Genomic DNA, 25,672 nt, shown 5'->3' on the forward strand with positions numbered 1-25,672 from the left:
TTATCAGCTCTAGAAAGCAGATCCTCAAGTGGACGACGCACTAGAATAAAGAATAACAGATCAATAACAGACACTGTATGGAGGTCAGGGAAACAGGTCAAGACACTAAAGGTTAATAAGCACAGAACAAAATACAGGGGATCAACAGACAAACAGAAATAGAGTAGTCTAACAACCCAGGTCAAAAATGAGACAGCAACGTAGGGTACCAAGCAGAGAATAAACGTATAGGAAGCTGAGGTCAGAATACACAGAATAGAACAAACCAGGCCAGTGTGATAGCTAGTGCAGATAAACTGAACACAAGCAAGGCCTGAGCAGACTAGCAAGTATTTACAGTATGTGTACCTGGGATGCTGCGAGCAGATGTTATAGGATCTAGGTCCAAGCCCGTTGAAAGAACTGGACATCGTCACAGCAACGCATGATGCTACAATGAACACAGGAAAATTAACCCTGAACTCCGAATCAGATCCTACACATTACAATCCTGCTGAGAGAGGCCTCTACAGTTAGGGGATTCTACTGCCTTGAGTGGTGGGGGAACTGGTCTGTACAATGTATGGGTAGGTGGTATGTGTCACAGCAACATTCACATGATGCCAGGACCCAAGGTTTCAGAGCAGAACATTGTCCATTGAACATTGAACACTGCCTCCACCAGCTTGTCTTTTAACCACAGAGCGTCCTGGTGCCATCTCTTCCCCAGATAAGTGATGAACACAGAGCTTACCAGTGACAACTTCTTCTATTGCGCCATGATCCTCTGATGCTCATGAGCATTTGACACACTTTCGGCAGTGAACAAGGGCCAGTATGGGCGCTCAGGTACACAGCCCCACTTATTGCAAGCTGTTGTGTCCTTTCTGTCTCCTTTCCATCATAGTCAGCAGTTATATTTTCACCAGTTTGCTTTACAGTAGCCCTTCTGTGGGATACAAAGACCAGACAGGCTTGTTTGGACTTGTAGATTTGTCATGACCAAATTAGGCTAAGTTCACACAGTCGTTGTGCTCTGACCCATTTATTGTCTGTTGGGCTCTTTTTTTGTGTGCCCAACAGACCTGGGATGCAGGGATGTGCACAGACATTTTCGGGGGCAGGGGCTGGACTGAAAAAAAGGGCAGTTATTTATTATTTAAATAAATGTCCATATAATGATGACTGCCCAGCACTGCCCAGGGCATTTTTAGGAGTAACATCAAAAGGGCAGGGGCTCAAGCCCCCTTTCTAGTCAACCTGTGCACGTACCTGCCGGAACAGTTCGGATCCCATTGAGTTGAATGGAGGCCTTCAGGGATAAAATTTTTTACCGTAGTTGAGTAGTGAAAAGAAATAGGACTTGCACTATTTTTTTCCCACGCTCAACTCCTGTTCCTTGAACAAACTGGCCGATGGAGCACCCATTACTGGAGCACAAGGGCAATAAACCCTTAGATGTATTATTTTAATGGACAAGCTCACTTACAACCATTTATTTAGTCTCTCAATAAAAATAAAGGCATCTTGTAAATAGTGCTGGCTAAAATATTCTCCCTTTTTCGTGTATCTAGCTATACTATGTAGACCTTTTTGTCTCCATGGTTACAGACTACAAGCAAGGCCTTTTTGTAGTCTGATCTTTCAATAACGTGTGTTTTTTCTGTGAAGGCAGGCTTGTAAAATTGGTTTAAAAAGTTTACATAGACTTTAAAATTTTAATAATTTTCTACGTAATGATGTAATGCTCCCCTTGCTCTCTTCTGGTGAATTGGAAAAGTTAACTCTTTCATGGCCTGGTTATCACATTTCACACAGTGTGTTAATAACGAAGGTGAATATCTTGACTACACTACCACAAATTCCTACCGTACTGCCCCCTATGGATAAGTTTGTTGATCTAAACCAGTGGTTTCCAAACTACGACCCTCCAGCTGTTGCAAAACTACAACTCCTAGCATGCCGGCTGTCCGGGCATGCTGGAAGTTGTAGTTCTGCAACAGCTGGAGGGCCACAGTTTGAAGACCACTGACTTACACAAGTAGTGGAAAGTTTATACCTGACTGGGATCACTCTTTAAGAATAATGAAACATGAAATGGACCCGTTTGACTGTAAAAGGTTACCCCTAATGCTCGGGTCACATGATGGAGCAGTGAATAGATCAATCCGGGATTACTATCGCTCTTTAAGCATCTTAGATCTAATGCTTATTTGCTCTCCATCTGCCAAGCTGCACTTTGAGACGGTGTAATCCAGCAAGTGGCATGAAATGCCTTCGGATCCGCTGCTCTCTCCCCGGTAATACGCGGACAGCTGTTTTTTTTCCCTCTTCGAAATTTAATCTTCAGCTGGACAAGCACCAGAGAACTAATAATCGTACAGTATACAGTCATCATTCTGTACAGAACCAGGTCGCATTATTTCAATCCAACCAACTTTCTGGAAAAGCCAGATATAAAAAACAGATGTGCCGCCGAAGCCGAGACTTTTTTTTTTCCACTTTACTTTCTCGGAGGGCGGGGGGGGGGGGGGGGGAAGGGGAAGAAATTTACACTTGTCTCTATGGAAAATCGTGAACTGGACGCAACCTTTCCAGCTATAAACCCCTGGACTTTTCTAGTGACGGTAAATCTCATCTGGGGCTTTGATTATTCTTCTGATTCATGGATGAACTACTAGTATTGGACAGAGTCCTACAATACATAGAAAAGCTTTGTAGTCAACACGTTGCAGAATCCAAGGGTCTGACCTTTGCTAGGAAAGGTGTTTACGTGTCACAGAAATATGGTCTGGTATATCTGGTTACTTCTGCACAGGAGCTGCATCTACAATGGACACCCAAAAAGTTTAAACGGGTTGTCCAGAAAGAAATTGTGATCTCCCTGACAAACTGTAATGCAGTTTATTTGTGCTCTGTGTCCATACAACCACTGTCCAAGGCTTCCCCAGAAGGTCAGCAGTGCCATGAAACAAAATTGAGTTTTTTAACATACCATTTGATTAAATTGTATATACCATCCCACCATGGAAAGGTGACCTCATCGGGATGGACCCCATACTATAGATACAGTATGCCTCTCCTAATCGGAGCAGACCTTAGAGTATAGATACGCCTCTCCTGATTGGAACAGACCCTAAACTAAAGATATGCCTCTCCTCTTCGGAATGGACCCTAAACTATAGATATGCCTCTCCTCTTCGTGATGGACCCTACACTATAGATATGTCTCTCCTCATCAGGAGAGACCCTACACTATAGATATGCTTCTACCCTTTGGGGCGGACCCTACACTATAGATATGCTTCTCCTCATTGGGATGGACCCCATACTATAGATACAGTATGCCTCTCCTCATCGGAGCAGACCATAGAGTATAGATACGCCTCTCCTGATTGGAACAGACCCTAAACTAAAGATATGCCTCTCCTCTTCGGAATGGACCCTAAACTATAGATATGCCTCTCTTCTTCGTGATGGACCCTAAACTATAGATATGTCTCTCCTCATCGGGATGGACCCTACACTATAGATATGTCTCTCCTCATCGGGATGGACCCTACACTATAGATATGTCTCTCCTCATCGGGATGGACCCTTCACTATAGATATGCCTCTCCTCATCAGGAGAGACCCTAAACTATAGATATGCTTCTACCCTTTGGGACGGACCCTACACTTTACATATGCTTCTCCTCATTGGGATGGACCATAAACTATAAATATGCCTCTTTTCATGGACCCTTGAGGCTGCAGGACTTGACTTGTAGCTGCAGGAGTTGATGCCTCCGATATTCTGGACACACACACTAAGAAGACTTGACTGCACCTCAGGAACAAGAGGGAGAAGTTAGCTCCACCCAGGGTTTATACGGGGGAGACTAGCAGGGAGCCCATAGGTCACCTTTGGGATCATCTGGTCACTAGTACCTCCTGGGTAACAATCACATGGTACATTTATTAAAGATACAACACATATTTGCATGTGGGAAACAACTGCAGGGGACCCTGGGGACACTGAGGGACACTGCCTGACAGGGCAGGAAAGGTACGGGGAAACACCATCCCATACTGGGACACCGCACGTCAAAGGGTAAAGCCAATGGGCAGGGTCAAGAGGCAGCAAAATTAGCTTTTGCCTAGGGTGGCAAAAATCCTTGCACCAGCCCTGCCCCTTTAACATCAACAGTGGAGATAAACCCTTATCTGCAGCAGAATTATGAATGCAGCTCTGGGTGTGAATGTTAAAGACTATAAGGATTCTATAACTAAAACTGTATATTCTCACGGATTCAGACAGAAAACGTCTGGCCAATGCAATGTAAATGCTGACCTAATGGTAATAGAACAACAGACAGCAACAAAAGACGGGTCAGGGTGAAGAAGAATCACAGGTTGAGCAGACATCTGGATCCTTTCTATCGTCTGCGCAGAACTTGCTGAGAATGACACATAGGCCCAGCGTAATGAAGACATCTACAGCCTCAGCACAATCACAATGTGACCTTATATGAGGATGAAAACATTTCATAGACGCTTCACTAACAAGAAAACTAAAAAGTCCCCCCCCCCCATGTTACTTCATGATCCATATTTAGATGAAGAAGTATAAAAACATGAAAACACGTTGGAACCTCTTCACATTTCAGCAACCGGAACTTTTTTTTAATTTTTATCATTGAGGTGGCTGTATGAAGGGAGACATTTGGAACCATTTGATGGTTAAAATAAAGTACTGTGTAACATATATATATATATATATATATATATGGTGTGCCACTACAGTGAGTAGTGGCAGGGCCACGGGTGTTGCAGTGAGTGGTGGGATCAGATGTTATTAACCCAGGGGGTCGGATGGTATAAACCCCTATGTGTTCGTGACGCCAGTGTGGTCTTCGGGTTCCGGAACACCACACGCCCGGATTCTCCGCTATCTTACGGGCTAGTAGTGAATAAAGAGTCCACAACCAGTTGAGGGTAAACGGAGGCTTTACTGAATAGAAGACAGTTGTAATTATCTTCACTGCTGTGGCCAGATTGTCCCAGAGAGGTGACCAGTACCCAGAGGACCTCTCAGCTTGCTGGACCAATACTTGTAATACACTTGACATGGACTTGTAATTTAGACTTGACTCTTATTTGACTGGACTTGACTATGTGCAGGACTTGACTAGATGCAGTGACAGCAGACATAGACTTGAAGACTTACTGGAGAGTTGTAGCTTTGTGGAACTCCAGATGCTGAACACTTGTCTCTAAGACCTCTGGTAGCTGCTTCAGCAAAGACTTGTTCTCCGCAGCAGGTAGTAAAGCTAAGAGAGCTGGTAGCTAAGAGAGCGAATTAAGATGGCCACCCCTTTATATAGTGAGGGGGCTGGACTAAAGCCCATTGGTCAAGCTGTGGGTCATAGGTTAAAGCTGGTGTTCTCTGGGAGTACATGTCGCAACAAATCATATAACTGCATAACATAACATATGACAGGCTTACTCACACAGGTCCTTTGAGTCCTCCAAAGGTCCTATATACTATCTATACATTAGAATCCTATTTATGGTCTTAAAGGGTAGCTCCCACCATCCATTTTTCTTTCTGTCCCTGCCTATTGCCCATCTATCCCTAACCCCCTCCCTGCCTTTACATTTTTTTTTTTTTTACTATATTAAAATGGCTTTTTGTCTGCCTGGTAGTGTGCTCATTACCAGGCAGACTTCCCCAGCAGGCGTGACGTCACTGATGCTTGCTGGGGCCGACACTTCCGCCCTTAGTTCACTATACACGGTGCCTCCAGCTGTTTCACCACTACAACTCCCAGCTTGCCCTGACATCTACTGGCTGTCAGGGCATTCTGGGAGTAGTAGTGGTGAAACAGCTGGAGGCACCCTGTGGTGAAAACAATAACTTTGTTAGTGCAGAAGTGCTACTCCGCTCCCCCCCCCCCAGTCTCTAGTGCTGAGCAGCGGCGGCGCTCTCCCGAACCCCGTCCCCCCCACCCCATTCCTCTTGTGCAGAGAGCAGATTTACCCATCCGGAGGGTCAGCGCAGAAATCAGTGCGTGCGCTGCCTCCGGACAGGGTAACGGGGGCGGAGCGGGTGGGGCCGCGCGCGAGGCCAGTGGAGCTGGCCAATGCGCGCAGCCCCAGCTATCAGCGTGCTCGCTCTCGCCTGTTTGATTGGCAGGCGGGAGCGAGCACCGAAGTGCCTAAATTTCGACTCATTGCCAGTCGAAATTCAGTAGTGACGTCACTGCCGAATGCATTCGGCCACTAGGAGGGCGACCCCTAGTGGCCGAATTAAAAAGTGATTTTAAACTGGTTTAAAATCACTTTTTTTTTTATTAAAGTATATTAGAGATATGTTGTTGTACTTAAGAACTACAACATATCAATTTTTTTTACTTCATGACAGTGCCCATTTAAGGTAACATACACCACATTTAACAAATTAGCAAGATAACACAGGGAGTCCCTGCAGGGGAGCCCCCAGGTCACTGAGGGACTCAACCTGACAGGGTCTAAACGAAATACAGAACTATGTACCTGTAGTGGGACACCACAAACCCCTCCACTTAACAAAAGTCATCCTCGACGAAAGGTTCTGTCAGGTTTGAGGAACGAAGTGGCCGTGGGGCCATATGCAGTCCTGAGGCATTTTATGCACAAACGTCCATTTCAGGCTGATTAAATAACAAATAACATTAGAGTCTTTGTATAACAGTCCATACGTGCTCAGATTTATGTGGAGCAGTATTGTTGGTTAGGACAAGATTGCGAACAGGATTTTATGAATTGGATTTACGAACAGAATTTGTGAATAGGATATTTTGGATAGGATTTTTTTCTTCTTTTCTTTTCTATCTTTATAACCTGTACATATATATATATATATATATATATATATATATATATATATATATTGACTATAGATATAAGGACCTTTCCTATGCACTTTATAACTGGACTATGCATATAATACACTATACATAACTTGATATGTTTAACTAAGTATCTTATAGCTGACTATATACAACTGATGCTCTCAACTATGCATTTACTGACTTGCATAACTGTTTACTAGATATGACATGACATTTCTGACTATGCATATGATATACTGTACACGACTAGACATCATTTACTAGAAATTCTATTACTGTACATGACTAGACATTAGATACATGACTTTGTATATATGACTAGACTTATGACTGTAGACTTGTAGTTGCGGATTGGGTTGCCGGAGGCTTTCTGCCCAATGCTTTGGCTACTGGGGTCCCTTGGTATAAAACACTTCTCCCCAGAACTCTATTTTTATTTTATGCTAGACATTTTTATGCTAGACATTTGATACAGATAACACTTAGACATTCATATTACCTTTTCTGTTTACATGCTTAAGGTTAGTTTCAGGAATACTTACTGGCCAGGATGATATTTGACATTTGATACATAAGTTACTGTTAGTAGACTGTGTAATGTGAGTGATACAGCGCTCCTTTATGTGACTGAAGTATACATGACTTGTGTATACTAGACTATGTGTACTGTAGTTTATTTACACATTTTATTTACATTTGTTTTGTACTTGATGCTGTTGATGGGGGCAATATGTGCTCCTCCCGACTGTGTCAGGATAAACCCCTGTAAGAAGACAACCAAACATCATACATGACTGTGCACAATGACTTTTGGTGTACAACAACTTTATACATCTTTACTTATTACTGACATTAACAATACAAGACAGACAGGTCACATTTAAACCACAACAACTCAGTGTACCTCCGTACCCATTTTTTCTGAACCAAAACATATTACTTTATAGTTCATGTACTGCTCAGTAGTTCATGTACATAAGGAGTTTTTTTCAGTCAACTCAGGGTCCCCATCCTGAGAAGACTGGGTGCAGCTTTCTTTCTTTCTGGAAATTTCTCTTCCCAGTCTCGCCTACCAGGTGGGGTCCTAGGCTGTGAGATGAACCTAGGGTTGCGAGACTGGGCCCCTTGCATGGGGTCAATGTGGGACAGACTGAAATTAGTGATGGTGGGACTGACTGTAACCACCACTTGCACTGCTGCGGCTTGCGCCACAGAAGGATTACTTGTTGGTGCCTGCTCTTCAGGCCAAACCTCCTTGACAACTGGAGGGGGCCTAGGCACTGTCATCAGTACCCGTCGGTTAGGCCACATCTCTTTGACAGCTGGAGTAGGCCTGGGTACATAAGTTGGTGCCCGATGATCAGGCCAAACCTCCTCGCTCCTAGGAGTAGGCCTGGGCACATCTGTATAGGAACCTTGACTGGAACGACTTTGATGCTTGGGATTCACTGCTGAGGGATCAGGGTGCTGCTCCTTGGTTATGGCTCCTTTAATACTTGGAGGGAGGAGGCCAACGGGTCCTGTTGACTTGGACAGGTGTAGTGGGGCCATAGTTGGCCCCTTCTAAGCGCCCCCGGAGGCCTGCAGGAGTGGGCCAGGTCAGGCCCCCAGGGACTTGTGTGATTAGTTTAATTCTTTTGAAGTGGACAGTCTGTAGGGGGCATATGTTGTGGCAGGCCCTCTCGACATTTTGGCCAATGCTGCCTAGAATCAGCTTGTGAACCAGCTCCTTTAGGTCCCTTGTTTGCACCTCTCAGGTCAGAGCCTCCACCATCTTGTGGCGGACCCGACAGACTGGTTGAGGAGAGGCGGGGACAGTCTTTTTGCCTTGGGCAGTGTAATTTTTTAAAGTTGCGACACAACTGAGACAGAGGGTGTAGCCATCCGCCTTCGACGCGGCAGCATGTACTTCAATTTTGGCCCACCGTTTTCTTTTTATGGCTGGGCCTCTTGATAACTTGTGGGCTACTGGCCCTTTAAGAGGCCTAGCGTAGGTCTGCAGCGGCCGGGATCGTTGAAGCTGCAGCAGCCTGAGCTGGACTAAATGGGACCCCCCTTCGAGTGCTTCCCCCCTAGGGTATAAGTCTTTCAGGGCACTGCTGGGCACAAAAGGGTGAATACAAGGGCCCTCTGTTAGCAGCGACTTACTTGATCATATCGGCTTACTAGAAGTATCGGCAGAGTTTGCACAGCAGCGGGTCCTTGACCGAACCTCCGGAGCTGGGCGCCGTCACCGGTACTCGTGGCACAACTTCTCCTGGGGATCTTCCAGCTTTAGACTCCTCAGGGGCAGGCTCCGGTGCTATCTTGGTACTTTAACTCTTTTAGGTACAACAGACATTTTGGCACGCAACATCATTTCCGTTCTTATCTTGCACATTGTAAATCCACTTTTTGTGAACTTTCCCGTCACCGGCAATACTGTAAACTTCACCTCTCCCACTATTTCTTCAGTGCCAGCAAATAAACTTATTTCAATAACACAGTCCCGTACATTTTGCTGGCGCACACTTTTTTCCACAGACATGAAACTTTCAATAAGACACAGTTCAGGCTTGGGGGGGGGGGGGTAGGACTTGCAGCAACTTGCCTTAGGCTTACACCTGCATACTGTAGAAAGGTGGCCGGACTTGACTTGGTGACTGAATGGTTAAGGTACACATCTGTATCCTGTTCGTGGGATGCCAAAATATGTGGTGTGCCACTATAGTGAGTAGTGGAAGGGCCACGGGTGTTGCAGTGAGTGTTGGGGTCAGATATCATACTGTATATGCCTATACAATGTACATCAAAGATAGGTAGATTGATAGATATGAGATAGATAGATATGAGATAGATAGATAGATATGAGATAGATAGATATGAGATAGATAGATATGAGATAGATAGATAGATAGATATGAGATAGATAGATGTGAGATAGATAGATAGATAGATAGATAGATATGAGATAGATAGATAGATAGATAGATAGATAGATATGAGATAGATAGATATGAGATAGATAGATAAAGCAAATACGATGCAGAACTCCACAGGTAGCAAAGAAGGTGGTTTTATTCCATCATGTGCATAGACAACGTTTCACCAGTCTCACACTGGCTTTTTCACTTGAAAAAGCCATTGTGAGACTGGTGAAACGTTGTCTATGCACATGATGGAATAAAACCACCTTCTTTGCTACCTGTGGAGTTCTGCATCGTATTTGCTTTATCTGGATTAAGGAACCGGAGGACCCAGGTTCCAGATATGCGGGCACCCCGAATTTCTTTTTCACTCTGGATTTTGGTTGTGCCGTTTTTATTTGCATTGGATAGATAGATATGAGATAGATAGATAGATATGAGATAGATAGATATGAGATAGATAGATATGAGATAGATAGATATGAGATAGATATGAGATAGATAGATAGATAGATAGATAGATATGAGATAGATAGATATGAGATAGATAGATAGATAGATATGAGATAGATAGATATGAGATAGATATGAGATAGATAGATAGATATGAGATATGTGGTGTCCCGGTACCGCATTCTATGCGGTCCCTTTATGTGTATGGGTCCCCATAGCCAGAGTCCCTAGGACGTAGGGGTCCATGTTGTATAGTCCACCCCTTGTCACCTCTATTCCGTCTAGTAAACCAGTAACTTATGCAAGGTTTATGTAAATATAGTTATATAAATGTAAATGAATAGTTAATTACCTGCGTGTGGCGTACCAGGACCTGCGGGTTATGTGACTAGGTGAACTCTATGGTATTTCTGCTTGAGGACCTGTGGAGGTCCCTATGACATATGCAATCCCATCATTCTGTGTACTGGTGAATGACAGGTATTCGGACCAATCAGATTCACCCCGCCCCTGCCCATATAAGGGAGCAGCGGCCATGATTCTCTCTCTTGTTCCTGCACAGCCAAGCAGTAAGCATCTCTCTTATTCCTGGGCTGTCAACCGAGAAGGACCTGCGCAGCTATTCTCGCAGTGAGTTAGGCCTGAGCCTTGCGGCGACGGCTGATCAATGCTAAATCGAGAGTGTATCAATCCCCAGACACTCTGCAGCATCACCGGACCTAATCTAAACCCTAAATCCGGACGGATCTGCAATATCTACCCTAAATTCAGAGACTTTCTAAATACCTCAAGGTCCGCAACAACTGTGAGTCACTGAGCAATATAAGGACTGTTATATTAGACTGTTACTGTGCCTTGGATGTACCGTAAGCACTTAAGTAAAGTTGTTCAAGTTCAAGTTAAATCTCCTTGTGGACCTTCAGTCATTTCATGCACCTATCGTTACTGGGAAGGGCGGCGATAGGCTGGAGAATTACCTCAGCATACCAGCCCTCAGCCTGGCATCACAAACTATAGGGTTAACATTAACCCCTCATATACCGATACCACATCCCCACTACTATACACCCCCCAAGGGCTACCACAGATATATATGAGCTAGATAGATAGATATGAGATAGATATGAGATAGATAGATATGAGATAGATAGATATGAGCTAGATAGATAGATATGAGATAGATATGAGATAGATAGATATGAGATAGATAGATATAAGATAGATAGATAGATAGATATGAGATAGATAGCTATGAGATAGATAGATAGATAGAAAGAAAGATATGAGATAGATAGATATGAGATAGATAGATAGATAGATATGAGATAGATATGAGATATATAGATATGAGATAGATAGATAGATATGAGATAGATAGATAGATATGAGATAGATAGATAGATATGAGATAGATAGATATGAGATAGATAGATAGATAGATATGAGATAGATATGAGATAGATAGATAGATATGAGATAGATAGATAGATAGATAGATAGATAGATATGAGATAGATAGATAGATATGAGATAGATAGATATGAGATAGATTGGTGGATGGATAGATAGATAAATATGAGATAGATGGATGGATTCATACATACATAGATATGAGATAGATGGATGGATAGATAGATAGATATTCCCTTTCCCATTTACAGTCCTTTAAAATATAACAGTAATGAGTATTACTTAGTACAATCGTCTGTATTAGAGTCCGGCACTAGGACCGGGGCAGCTGTGTAAGTTGCAGGCGGCTCTAGGACCCGGAGTGCTCAGTATCACACATTAGAGTCCTCAGTCTGAGGCTGATGTCGCTGTCAGGCACTAGGACACCGCGGCCGCAGTTCAGCATCAGTCACTTAAACCTCGTTCAGTGTTGTAGCCGGCACTAGGACCCGGGGAGACAAGCAGCTGGATGAGCAGTCGGCACTAGGACCCGGCGCGGCTGGCACATTCCTCTCATTCCAGTGAATGGGGCTGATTGTTGGTGCAGAGCTCCGGAGTGCAGCACCCAGTGCCCGCTGTGACGGGACCATGCTGAGCCCCCCGGCCGACCCCCGCCTGCCCCGCACCCAAACTTTATCCATGGGACTGGTGTGAGAGGTAAGTGTGCAGGGAAAGTGTATGTGTGCGGTGCCAGGGGGCAGAGAGGGGCAGACGGCACGTCACAATCATACTGCTGCCTGCCTGCTGGGCACTGATACATTGTACCGACACTACAACCCCTGCAAGGTCTCTAATGTGTATTATTACTGTACTTATAGTGACCCGGGTATATTATTACTGGGCTTATAGTGACCCGGGTATATTATTACTGGGCTTATAGTGACCCGGGTATATTATTACTGGACTTATAGTGACCCGGGTATATTATTACTGGACTTATAGTGACCCGGGTATATTATTATTATTACTGGGCTTATAGTGACCCGGGTATATTATTACTGGACTTATAGTGACCCGGGTATATTATTACTGGACTTATAGTGACCCGGGTATATTATTATTATTACTGGGCTTATAGTGACCCGGGTATATTATTACTGGACTTATAGTGACCCGGGTATATTATTACTGGACTTATAGTGACCCGGGTATATTATTACTGGACTTATAGTGACCCGGGTATATTATTACTGGACTTATAGTGACCCGGGTATATTATTACTGGACTTATAGTGACCCGGGTATATTATTATTATTACTGGACTTATAGTGACCCGGGTATATTATTATTATTACTGGACTTATAGTGACCCGGGTATATTATTACTGGACTTATAGTGACCCGGGTATATTATTACTGGACTTATAGTGACCCGGGTATATTATTACTGGACTTATAGTGACCCGGGTATATTATTACTGGACTTATAGTGACCCGGGTATATTATTACTGGACTTATAGTGACCCGGGTATATTATTATTATTACTGGACTTATAGTGACCCGGGTATATTATTATTATTACTGGACTTATAGTGACCCGGGTATATTATTACTGGACTTATAGTGACCCGGGTATATTATTACTGGACTTATAGTGACCCGGGTATATTATTACTGGACTTATAGTGACCCGGGTATATTATTACTGGACTTATAGTGACCCGGTATATTATTATTATTACTGGACTTATAGTGACCCGGGTATATTATTACTGGACTTATAGTGACCCGGGTATATTATTACTGGACTTATAGTGACCCGGGTATATTATTACTGGACTTATAGTGACCCGGGTATATTATTACTGGACTTATAGTGACCCGGGTATATTATTACTGGACTTATAGTGACCCGGGTATATTAATATTATTACTGTACTTATAGTGACCCGGGTATATTATTACTGTACTTATAGTGACCCGGGTATATTATTACTGGACTTATAGTGACCCGGGTATATTAATATTATTACTGGACTTATAGTGACCCGGGTATATTATTACTGGACTTATAGTGACCCGGGTATATTATTACTGGACTTATAGTGACCCGGGTATATTAATATTATTACTGTACTTATAGTGACCCGGGTATATTATTACTGTACTTATAGTGACCCGGGTATATTATTACTGGACTTATAGTGACCCGGGTATATTAATATTATTACTGTACTTATAGTGACCCGGGTATATTATTACTGGACTTATAGTGACCCGGGTATATTATTACTGGACTTATAGTGACCCGGGTATATTATTACTGGACTTATAGTGACCCGGGTATATTATTACTGGACTTATAGTGACCCGGGTATATTATTACTGGACTTATAGTGACCCGGGTATATTATTAATTATTACTGGACTTATAGTGACCCGGGTATATTATTACTGGACTTATAGTGACCCGGGTATATTATTACTGGACTTATAGTGACCCGGGTATATTATTACTGGACTTATAGTGACCCGGGTATATTATTACTGGACTTATAGTGACCCGGGTATATTATTACTGGACTTATAGTGACCCGGGTATATTATTACTGGACTTATAGTGACCCGGGTATATTATTACTGGACTTATAGTGACCCGGGTATATTAATATTATTACTGTACTTATAGTGACCCGGGTATATTATTACTGTACTTATAGTGACCCGGGTATATTATTACTGGACTTATAGTGACCCGGGTATATTAATATTATTACTGGACTTATAGTGACCCGGGTATATTATTACTGGACTTATAGTGACCCGGGTATATTATTACTGGACTTATAGTGACCCGGGTATATTAATATTATTACTGTACTTATAGTGACCCGGGTATATTATTACTGTACTTATAGTGACCCGGGTATATTATTACTGGACTTATAGTGACCCGGGTATATTAATATTATTACTGTACTTATAGTGACCCGGGTATATTATTACTGGACTTATAGTGACCCGGGTATATTATTACTGGACTTATAGTGACCCGGGTATATTATTATTATTACTGGACTTATAGTGACCCGGATATATTAATATTATTACTGTACTTATAGTGACCCGGGTATATTAGTATTATTACTGGGCTTATAGTGACCCGGGTATAATAATATTATTACTGGACTTATAGTGACCCGGGTATATTAATATTATTACTGGACTTATAGTGACCCGGGTATATTAATATTATTACTGGACTTATAGTGACCCGGGTATATTATTACTGGGCTTATAGTGACCCAGGTATAATAATATTATTACTGGGCTTATAGTGACCCGGGTATATTATTACTGGACTTATAGTGACCCGGGTATATTATTACTGGACTTATAGTTACCCGGGTATATTAGTATTATTACTGGGCTTATAGTGACCCGGGTATATTATTACTGTACTTATAGTGACCCGGGTATATTATTACTGTACTTATAGTGACCCGGGTATATTATTACTGGGCTTATAGTGACCCGGGTATATTATTACTGGGCTTATAGTGACCCGGGTATATTATTACTGGACTTATAGTGACCCGGGTATATTAATATTATTACTGTACTTATAGTGACCCAGGTATAATAATATTATTACTGGGCTTATAGTATCTCTAGTATATTATTATCACTATATGTAGTGTCTCTAGTATATGTAATATTATATAGATATATAGAGATATATATAATATCTGCAGTGTTATTACTATCTGTAATATATATATTATTTGCAGTATTATTCTCTGCAGTATATTTTATCTGCAGTATCTCTAATATTTGTAGTATTATTATTATCAGTATCTCTAGTCCAATAATCCCACAGGTTACAATATTTCCCACATACAGTGATCTATCCTGGACCATTGTAACATAAAGTGTACACAACATATAATACTACAGACAGTCCACATCTGTGATATGTGTCAATGGCCGGAAGATCTGACCAACTCAAGATACAATGGATTAATATCTACAATATCTGTCCGGGAACCAATTAATATTGTAACTTGAGGGACCAGTGTATATCTATCTATCTATCTGTCTCATATCTATCTATCTATATATCTATCTATATCATATCTATCTATCTCATATCTATCTATCTATATCAAATCTATCTATCTCTCTCATATCTATCTCATATCTATCTATATCATATCTATCATCTATCTATCTCATATCTATCTATCTCATATCTATCTATCTCATATCTATCTATCTATCTCATATCTATCTATCTCATATCTATCTATCTCATATCTATCTATCTATCTCATATCTATCTCATATCTATCTATCTCATATCTATATATCTCATATCTATCTATATCATATCTATCATCTATCTATCTCATATCTATCTATCTATCTCATATCTATCTCATATCTATCTCATATCTATCTATTATATCTATCTATCTATCTCATATATATCTATCTCATCCATCTATCTATCTATCTCATATCTATCTATCTCATATCTGTCTATCTATCTATCTCATATCTATCTATCTATCTCATATCTATCTATCTATCTATCTATCTATCTCATATCTATCTATCTATCTATCTCTCTCATATCTATCTATCTCTCTCATATCTATCTATATATCTATCTATCTATCTCATATCTATCTATCTATCTCATATCTATCTCATATCTATCTATCTATCTCATATCTATCTATCTATCTATCTCATATCTATCTATCTATTTCATATCTATCTATCTATCTCATATCTATCTATCTATCTCATATCTATCTATCTATCTATCTATCTATCTCATATCTATCTATCTATTTCATATCTATCTATCTATCTCATATCTATGGGTCTTGTAGTAGAAGTAATATTATTATAAGCATTAGCTCCTCTTATCTCCTCCCGGGCATCACCATCTTTATTCCTTGCCACTCAGATGCCCTGGCATGTCTTCTCTCTGCCACCACAGAATAGACCTCTTCCTATCATTGTTATTATGATGATGATTGCGGCTCTACTTGGCATGGAGTAACCCCATACTGGCACGTGCCATCTGTTACCAGTCACTATTCAGCATCTATATATCAATAGAATCATTATTATTCTTTTCTCTTTCTTGCCCTGACTATAATGGGGCTCCTATGCCCTGGCACCTCTGATCGTTACCATCATAGATGTATGGAGCTGGTTGGGACACTTTGATGCCAGTGGGTGCCAACAGGTATTTATAGGGTGGCAGACTTTAAGGGGTTGTCTTGACCCCCCATTAGTGTTCTCCATCCTGTGGCTGTCCTGTATCAGCTGTCTGGGTGCCTCCATATACTGCAAAACTACAACTCCCAGCATGTCCGGACAGCCAACGGCTGTCCGGACATGCTGGGAGTTGTAGTTTTGCAACAGCTGGAGGTCTGCAGCTTTTTAGACCACTTTTCTACTAAAAGATCATGAAAAGTGTCCACAGTAGTGTCACATGACACAGCCGGCTCTGCTACATCTGTATTACTTTCCATTTCTTCTATGCTTTGATCCGTCCACTATAGAGGTGGCACTATTTTGGTTCACACCACTGTATGGCCGGCACGTGCCGCTGCAGATGTTCGCACCTTGGTGTCAGGTTCAGGTGGTGGGATGCACCGGTGAGAGTCTGCAGATGTGCGCGTCAAGTAGGATGTTGATTCATATGTGTAGGTGTTTGGCTCCAGAGTTGCGCTCCCGGGCCAGGGCGTCTTAACTTTCATATTTTTAAGGTCGTACAAATGTCTTCACCAGATAGGAGTAAGTGGCAATGTGATGATTGGCCGCCACCTTTTGGCGCGGCCTGAGGTGTCGTAGTCCTGATGAGTTTCACACCTTTTGTTCCACTCGGCGCTAGTCTATGTGCCATAAAGGTGAAGATGCTCTGTCATTGCTCGTGTGCAGCTCAAATAGAAAAATTAAAGGGGTATTCCAGGAAAAAAACTTTATTTTTTTTTATCACCTGGCTCCAGATTTGTAAATTACTTCTATTAAAAAATCTTAATCCTTTCAATAATTATCAGCTGCTGAAGTTGAGTTGTTCTTTTCTGTCTGGCAACAGTGCTCTCTGCTGACATCTCTGCTTGTCTCGGGAACTGCACAGAGTAGAAGAGGTTTGCTATGGGGATTTGCTTCTACTCTGGACAGTTCCCGAGACAGGTGTCATCAGAGAGCACTTAGGCAGAAAAGAGCAACTCAACTTCAGCAGCTCATAAGTACTGAAAGGATTAAGATTTTTTAATAGAATTAATTTACAAATCTGTTTAACTTTCTGGAGCCCAGTTGATATGTATAAAAACATTTTTTTCCTGGATAACCCCTTTAAAGGGGTACTCCGGTGGAAAACATTTTTTTTTTTTTTTTAAATCAACTGGCGCCAGAAAGTTAAACAGATTTGTAAATTACTTCTATTAAAAAATCTTTACCCTTCCAGTACTTTTTAGCAGCTGTATACTACAGAGGAAATTATTTTCTTTTTGAATTTCTTTTTTGTCTTGTTCACAGTGATCTCTGCTGACACCTGATGCCCGTATCAGGAACTGTCCAGAGCAGGAAAAAATCCCCATAGCAAACCTATGCTGCTCTGGAGAGTTCCTGACACGGACAGAGGTGTCAGCAGAGAGCACTGTGGACAAGACAAAAAAGAAATTCAAAAAGAAAATAATTTCCTCTGTAGCATACAGCTGCTAAAAAGTACAGGAAGGGTAAATATTTTTTAATAGAAGTCATTTACAAATCTGTTTAGCTTTCTGGCACCAGTTGATTAAAAAATAATGTTTTCCACCGGAGTACCCCTTTAAGCAATTTTGCTAATAGTTTTGAGGAAAAATATTTTGCATCTGCAGCTGCTATGCAAAGCTATATGTCTCCATGGTAACAGACTACAAAGAACTCATAGGTAGTCTGATCCCTCAGTCATACTCCCAACTATTTGTCACAACCCTATGGGGATTCAGGTTGGCCATCCTTGCTGGCGGCTTGAAAGTAGCCCATATTGGGAACCAGATGTGTAACTTGTGGGGCCCCAGTGCAAAACCCGTAACAGGGCCCCCAACTACAAGGCTCTATTTATGGTATAATGGGCCCCTCAGGCTCCTGGGCCCGGGTGCAAATACCTCCCCTTAGGCTTAAGTTTACGCTTGTTTTTTTCCTCTGGCTGTTTTTGAGCCAAAGCCAGAAGTGTATTCAAAAGGAAGGACTTACACTTCTCCTCCCTTATGGATCCACTTCTGACTTTGGCTCAAAAACTGCAGTGGCAGTTTTCCAAAAACTGCCAGAAAAAAAAAAAAACGAAGTTTCGAAAGTCGAAACTTAGCCTTATAGTTACGTCCCTGTGGGGAACACCTTAAAGGAGAACTCCAGAACATAAAAATTGTCCCCCATACTGCCGGCAGTAAAAAAAAATAAAGATGTACATACCTTCCTCCGCTCCCCTCCGGTAATCGCCTCCGGTAATCGGCTCCGGTCTCCGCTGCGATCCACTTCCTGGTTGCCGATGGTCGGAGAGTCATACTGCGCACAGCCAATCACCAGCTGCAGTGAAGTCCGACTCGGCCGGCGATAGGCTGAGCGGCAGTGTGACGTTTTCGGCCCCGGCCGCAGGTGCCGGTGTAGTGAAGAATTTTGTGTCCTGAAGCGTTCTCACACTGCCGCTCAGCCTATCGCCGGCCGAGTCTGACTTCACTGCGACTGGTGATTGGCTGAGCACAGTATGACTCGTCCAACCACCGGCAATCAGGAAGTGGATTGCGGCGGAGACCGGAGCCGGTTACCGGAGGCCTTGGGGGAGCGGAGGAAGGTATGTACATCTTTATTTTTTTACTGCCGGCAGTATGGGGGACAATTCCCTAACAAAAGTTTGACCCCCCCCCCCTCCCGTTTTCCTTTGCTAAATACTGTAAAGAAAAATAAACATATTTGGTATTATTGCCGTGTGCGAAAAATTAAACATAATATCAATGAAACTGCAAGGTGAATGGTGTAAACATAAAAAATACCAAAGTCCAGAATTGCCGATTTTTTGGTCACTTGATATACCAGAAAAAAATAGAATAAAAAATAATCGTATAGCCCCATCTAAACAAAGAATGGTACCGATAAAAACTATCGATCACAACGCAAAAAAAATGTTTACAGAAACAAAAAGTTATAGGGGTCAGAAGAGGACACTTTTAAGCATACTAGTTTTCTAAAATTTTAGTAAAATAGTACCGTATATACTCGAGTATAAGCCGAATTTTTCGGCACGATTTTTCGTGCTGAAAACGCCCCCCTCGGCTTATACTCGAGTGAACTCTGCGCCTATCAATCCCTTTTCAGTGGTCTTCAACCTGTGGACCTCCAGATGTTGCAAAACTACAACTCCCAGAATGCCCGGACAGCCATCGGCTGTGCGGGCATGCTGGGAGTTGTAGTTTTGAAACATCTGGAGGTCCGCAGGTTGAAGACCACTGCGGCCTTCGTCATCATCCAAACCCCCTTTAGTTTTCAGTGGGAAGGAAGGGTGAGCTGGTCCGTGACGTCCCTGCGCATGAACGTCCCTGTGCGTCGTCGTCAAGGCAACGTCACTAGTCCGGGGCAGGCCCGGAAGATGGACAGCCTGGAACGACTAACCCTCCCCACCGGACGGTCCCTGCAGCATAGATAGCCCAGACCAGCTCACCCTTCCTTCCCACCGAGGGGAGGTGAGTAGAAAACTAAAGGGGGGTCTGGATGATGACGAAGGCCGCAGTGGTCTTCAAACTGCGGACCTCCAGATGTTTCAAAACTACAACTCCCAGCATGCCCGGACAGCCGATGGCTGTCCGGGCATGCTGGGACTTGTAGTTTTGCAACATCAGGAGGTCCGCAGGTTGAAGACCACTGATGAAGGGATTGACAGGCGGTGATGATAGGGGGGGGGGGGGATGATGGCGAGGGGGATGATGACAGGGTGATGATATGATGGGGGTGTTAATGACGGGGGTCTGGATGATGACAGGGGGGGATGATGACATGGGGGGATGATGTATTTCCCACCCTAGGCTTATAGTCGAGTCAATAACTTTTCCTGGGTTTTTGGGGTGAAATCAGGGTCCTCGACTTATATTCGGGTTGGCTTATACTTGAGTATATACGGTAATCATAAATTAAAACAAAAAAATATATATAAAAATTGGGTGTCGCCGTAATCGTATGGACCTACAGAATAAAGAGAACATGTCATTTTTACCAAAAAGTGCACTGTGTAAAAACAAAATTGCCCCGAAGTTGCTAAACTTCGCTTTTGATCTCCATCTTGCCCCACAAGTTATTTTTGTAGTAAAATAAGTGAGGTCATTAATTATGAAGTACTATTACTCCTGATGCCCTCATATGGGTCTGTAGATGGAAAATTTTATTGGAAAATTGAAAAGGCTAAGAAGAAAAAATGGACGTGCAAAAATGGTTAAAGGGGTCCTCTAGTTCCGCATGTAATAGACTTGTGTTAAGAAGTTAACCCCTTCTACACACGTCGATGCAACCACTTGTATGGACTTGCTTTGTCCATAGCAGTGTGCACATGTATCCACAACTCCCAGGAACTCACCATAATACAAGTGTATGACCTGCACCCTCATTTATAGGTATTGGAAAATCCATTACCATATATCAGAACACCCTGGTCCAGTGCTTCCCAACCATTGTGCCTCCAGCTGTTACAAAACTACAACTCCCAGCATGCCCAGACAGCTACCCTATATCTGAACACCCTAGCCTGGTGTTTCCCAACAAGTGTGCCTCCAGTTGTTACAAAACTACAACTCCCAGCATGCCCAGACAGCTACCTTATATCTGAACACCCGAGTCCAGTGTTTCCTAACCAGTGTGCCTCCAGCTGTTGCAGAATTACAGCCTTTGGCTGTCTGGGCATGCTGGAAGTTGTAGTTTTGCAACAGCTGGAGGCACACTGATTGGAAAACAGTGTTGTATTCTTCCCCCTGTGTTCCTATTCAGATGTATCAGGACCTAGACATTGTGATGCTGAACTTACTCATAGGTGTAGGCGCCTATTTCTCCAGTAATGTGATGTGTCATAGATCTGAATCTTCATTTACTCAGTGCCCGTGGGCATCTTTTTACTGAGTATAATTAGATGACGGGCAGTGCTGAACTATACTACAATATAGAATACATGGGTTGCTGCTGTAATGCTTGTGAATGGCATATCTGATGTATGAATCACTGTCCTTCATAACCCACAATGGGAGTTTAATAGACCTGTCAGGCTCCAGTGTTGGGAATATCTCAGGATCCTATCTGCAAAATTACTGGAGCCTCCAGAAGAATAGGGAGAGTAAGCGATATTTGGTATTCTGCATTATTAGAATTGTATGACAATGCAGAAGAGAGAGGGCCCCATTGGCCTGGGCATTCCCTTATGGTACCAGTGTTTGCTAACAACAATACAGTTCCTCTGGAGCAGTGTTTCCCAAACCAGTGTGTCTCCAGCTGTTGCAAAACTACAACTCCCATCAGGCCCTGACAGCCGCCAAGACACTTCCTTCAACACCTTAATGGTCTATTCTCACGTACAATATTCTGTGCAGATTTGATGCGCTGGATTTTCTGCTGCAGATTTCATTGTAAACTTAATGACTGAACACAGCTTCAAATCCTGCGCATCAAATCTGCGCAGAATACTGTACGTGTGAATAGTACCCTAGTGGAAGGTGTACTCCAGTGGAAAACTATTTTTTTTTAAATCAACTGGGGCAGGAGAGTTATACAGATTTGCCCTTCCAGTACTAATCTGCTGCTTTATGCTCCACAGGAAGTTCCTTTCTGTCTGAGCACTGTGGTCAGAGAGAAAATAACTACACAACTTCCTATGGAGCATGCAGCAGCTGATAAGTACTGGAAGGATTAAGATTTTTAAATAGAAATAATTTACAAATCTGTTAAACTTTCTGGCAAATCAGTTGATTAAAAAAAAAAAGTTTTCCACCAGAGTACCCCTTTAATAACACAGGGCTGCATGTACATCCTGGACTTGGTCCAGGTGTATAAAGCGTGCTCATAAGCTGAGCGCGCTTTATACCTGGTGTGTAACAGCTGCAATCAGCAGCTGGGACTCATTGCTAATGCCGGACATCAGAGTGATTGCTGATTTCAGGCATTAACCCTTTAGATGTGGTATCTAAAAGTGTAAGGCTCCTTTCACTCTGCTGTCGGGACCCGTCACTAACGGGTACATCAGGCTCTATTTTTTATTTTTTTTAACAAACGGGTTCCCGATGGACCCCATTCACTATGATGGGGTCCCGACGGACCTGTTATTTTTATGTGGCGAGCACAAATTTTTTCTCCTGCTATTCACGATCCTAAAATAACGGGCTTCACACTGCTGGAGTCAAATGGCAGCATGAAAGTAGCCGAAAATTGTGCCATTGGGTTCAGCGGGGCTTACTGGGTAGTTACTGGATCAGCTGAGATGACAGATAGAGGTCCCTTACTTGCCTCTGTGCCATCTGATCAGGGCTCTGCCAATGCAGGCTGGAGAAGCAGAGCGCCGATAACACTGATCAGTGCTGTACTATGACATAACATCGAAAGATTGCATGTAATAGTCTCCTATGTGAATAAAAGTCTATAAGCCCCGCCCTTGATAATATTTTAAATCAACCTCCCCCTTTTTTTTCCTATTTAAAAAAAATAATAAAATAATATAAACAAAAAATAAACATATTCAATATCGCCGTGTCTGAAAATGTCCAAACTATTAGAGTGTAACGTTAATGAAATCGTACGGTGATTGGCCTAAACGTAAAACAAAATACTACAAAATACATTTTTGGACACTCCATATGGACCAATAGAAAGCCAAAACAAAAATGGTACGGATAAAAAACGACAGATCACAGAGCCAAAAATAAGCCCTCATACATCCCCGTACAATATGAAACAAAAAAGTCTTATAGGGGTCAGAAGAGGATAATGTAAAGCATACAAAATGTTTTAGGGGGAGATTGATCAAAAAAGTAGAGCAGTTGCCCATAGCAACCAATCAGATCGCTCCTTTCATTTTTGAAAAGGCCTCTGAAAAGTGAAAGAACCAATCTGATTGGTTGCTATGGGCAACTGGACAACTTTTCTTCTGTCCTCTGCACAGGTTTTGATAAATCTACTCCTTCATTTTTTCAGTAGTAAAATAAAACAAAACCTTTAAATATCGGGTATGGCTGTAATCGTGTTGACCTACAGAATAAAGATAACATGTAATTCTAACTGTAAATTGTGCTGTATAAAAATGAGTCCGCCACAAAATAGCGTTTAGATTTTTTTTCGAACCCCCCCCCCCCCAAATAATTATTTTCTTTCAGATTTTGTGTCAAAATGAGTGATATCATTACAAATCACAATTGGTCCTGCATAAAACAAGCCTTTTAAGGGCCCTTTAAGTGGAAAATTGAAATAGGCTAGGTTCCCACTATAACATTTCCGGACGGAAACCGTGCGGATTACACTGAAATGCAAACATTCAGCCTGGACCACTAAAACAGGAAATGATTCCAAGCAGACAGGTGGTAATTCCGTCGTGTGAATGAAGCCTTATAGGTATTAAAAGGGGATGAGGAAAAAAACAAAGACATGAACATAAAAAAAACGCTACGTCCCTGAAGGAGAACTATGGCAAAATGAACTTATTCTCTATCCACAGGATAGGGGATGAGTAGCTTATCGCGGGGGTCTGATCACCATGGTGTCGCGCGAAATCCTGGACGGGATCCGTGCTCAGTGAGGAGCGCATGCTGCAGATGGCACGCCATCCATTTTCTATGGTAGCGCCGAAAAGACCTGGGTACAGCACTCGGGGGTACTCCGGCAAAAAACATCTTCTCCCCTATCCAAAGCATAGGGGATAAGATGTCTGATCGCGAGGGTCCCGCCACTGGGGACCCCCCGTGATCTCTGGCCCCAGTCATCTGTGCACGGAGCGAACTCCGCTCCATGCTGTATGACTGGAAACTACAGCCGCCACGCCCCCTCCATTCATGTTTATGGGTGGAGGCGTGATAGCTACGTACTAGACGTCACGCCCCCTCCCGTAGACATGAATGGAGGAGGCGTGGCGTGTGTAGTTGCCAGTCATCCGGAAGCTACAAACTTCTGTGTTCCGTACGCCGCCGCTGCCGGCTCGGAGATCGGATAGGGGATAAGATGTTTTTCGCCGGAGAACTCATTTAGGGGTTTAAAGGGGTACTCCGGTGGAAACCTTTTTTTTAAAATCCACTGGAGCCAGAAAGTTTAAACAGATTTGTAAATGACTTCTATTAAAAAAAATCTTTACCCTTCCAGTTCTTATTAGCATCTGTATGCTACGGAAGAAATCCTTTTTTTTTTTTTCCATTTCAGTGCTCTCTGCTGACACCTGATGCCCGTATCAAGAACTGTCCAGAGCAGGAGAAAATCCCCATAGCAAACCTATGCTACTCTGGACAGTTCCTGACACTGAAAGAGGTGTCAGCAGAGAGCACTGTGGACAAGACAAAAAAGAAATTCAAAAAGAAAATAATTTCCTCTGTAGTATACAGCTGCTAATAAGTACTGGAAGGGTAAAGATTTTGTTAATATAAGTCATTTACAAAACTGTTTAACTTTTTGGCACTTTTTTTAAAAATTAATAAATAAATAAAGTTTTCCACTGTATTACCCCTTTAAGTTCATGTGAAAAAAGAAATGCGTAAAAAAAAAAGAAAGAAGAAAAAAAATTGCATGTGTACAGTGACCCCCCCCAACGTACGATGGCCCCGACATACAATCATTTCAACATACGATGGCCTTTCAGAGGCCATCGCATGTTGAAGGCAGCATCAACATACCATGCTTTTGTATGTCGGCGCCATCGCATAAACGGCTATCCGGCAGCGCAGACGGCTTCAGCTGCCACCAGATAGCCGTTTACGGTGCCCCGTGTGGTCCGCTGACAATCACTTACCTGTCCTCGGGGCTCCGGCGCGTCCTCTTCAGGATCCCCTGCATCATCGGCGC

General features: G+C 42.6%; 1 protein-coding gene across 4 annotated transcripts in view; it reads left to right on the forward strand.

Annotated features, from left to right (window-relative positions):
* Positions 1–25,672, forward strand: part of AMOTL1 (angiomotin like 1) — a 164,162-nt gene that overhangs the window by 52,556 nt on the left and 85,934 nt on the right. Inside the window, exon 1 of one of the 4 annotated variants that reach the window (XM_056561507.1) lies at positions 12,141–12,319. The exons of the other annotated variants lie outside the window; for them this stretch is intronic. The gene's annotated coding sequence lies outside the window, so the exon portion shown is untranslated. Of the gene's footprint in view, positions 1–12,140; positions 12,320–25,672 lie in introns of those variants that run through there. 4 annotated transcript variants of the gene reach the window in all.

This window comes from Hyla sarda, chromosome 2 (genome assembly GCF_029499605.1).
Source record: "Hyla sarda isolate aHylSar1 chromosome 2, aHylSar1.hap1, whole genome shotgun sequence".
Lineage (NCBI taxonomy): Eukaryota > Metazoa > Chordata > Amphibia > Anura > Hylidae > Hyla > Hyla sarda.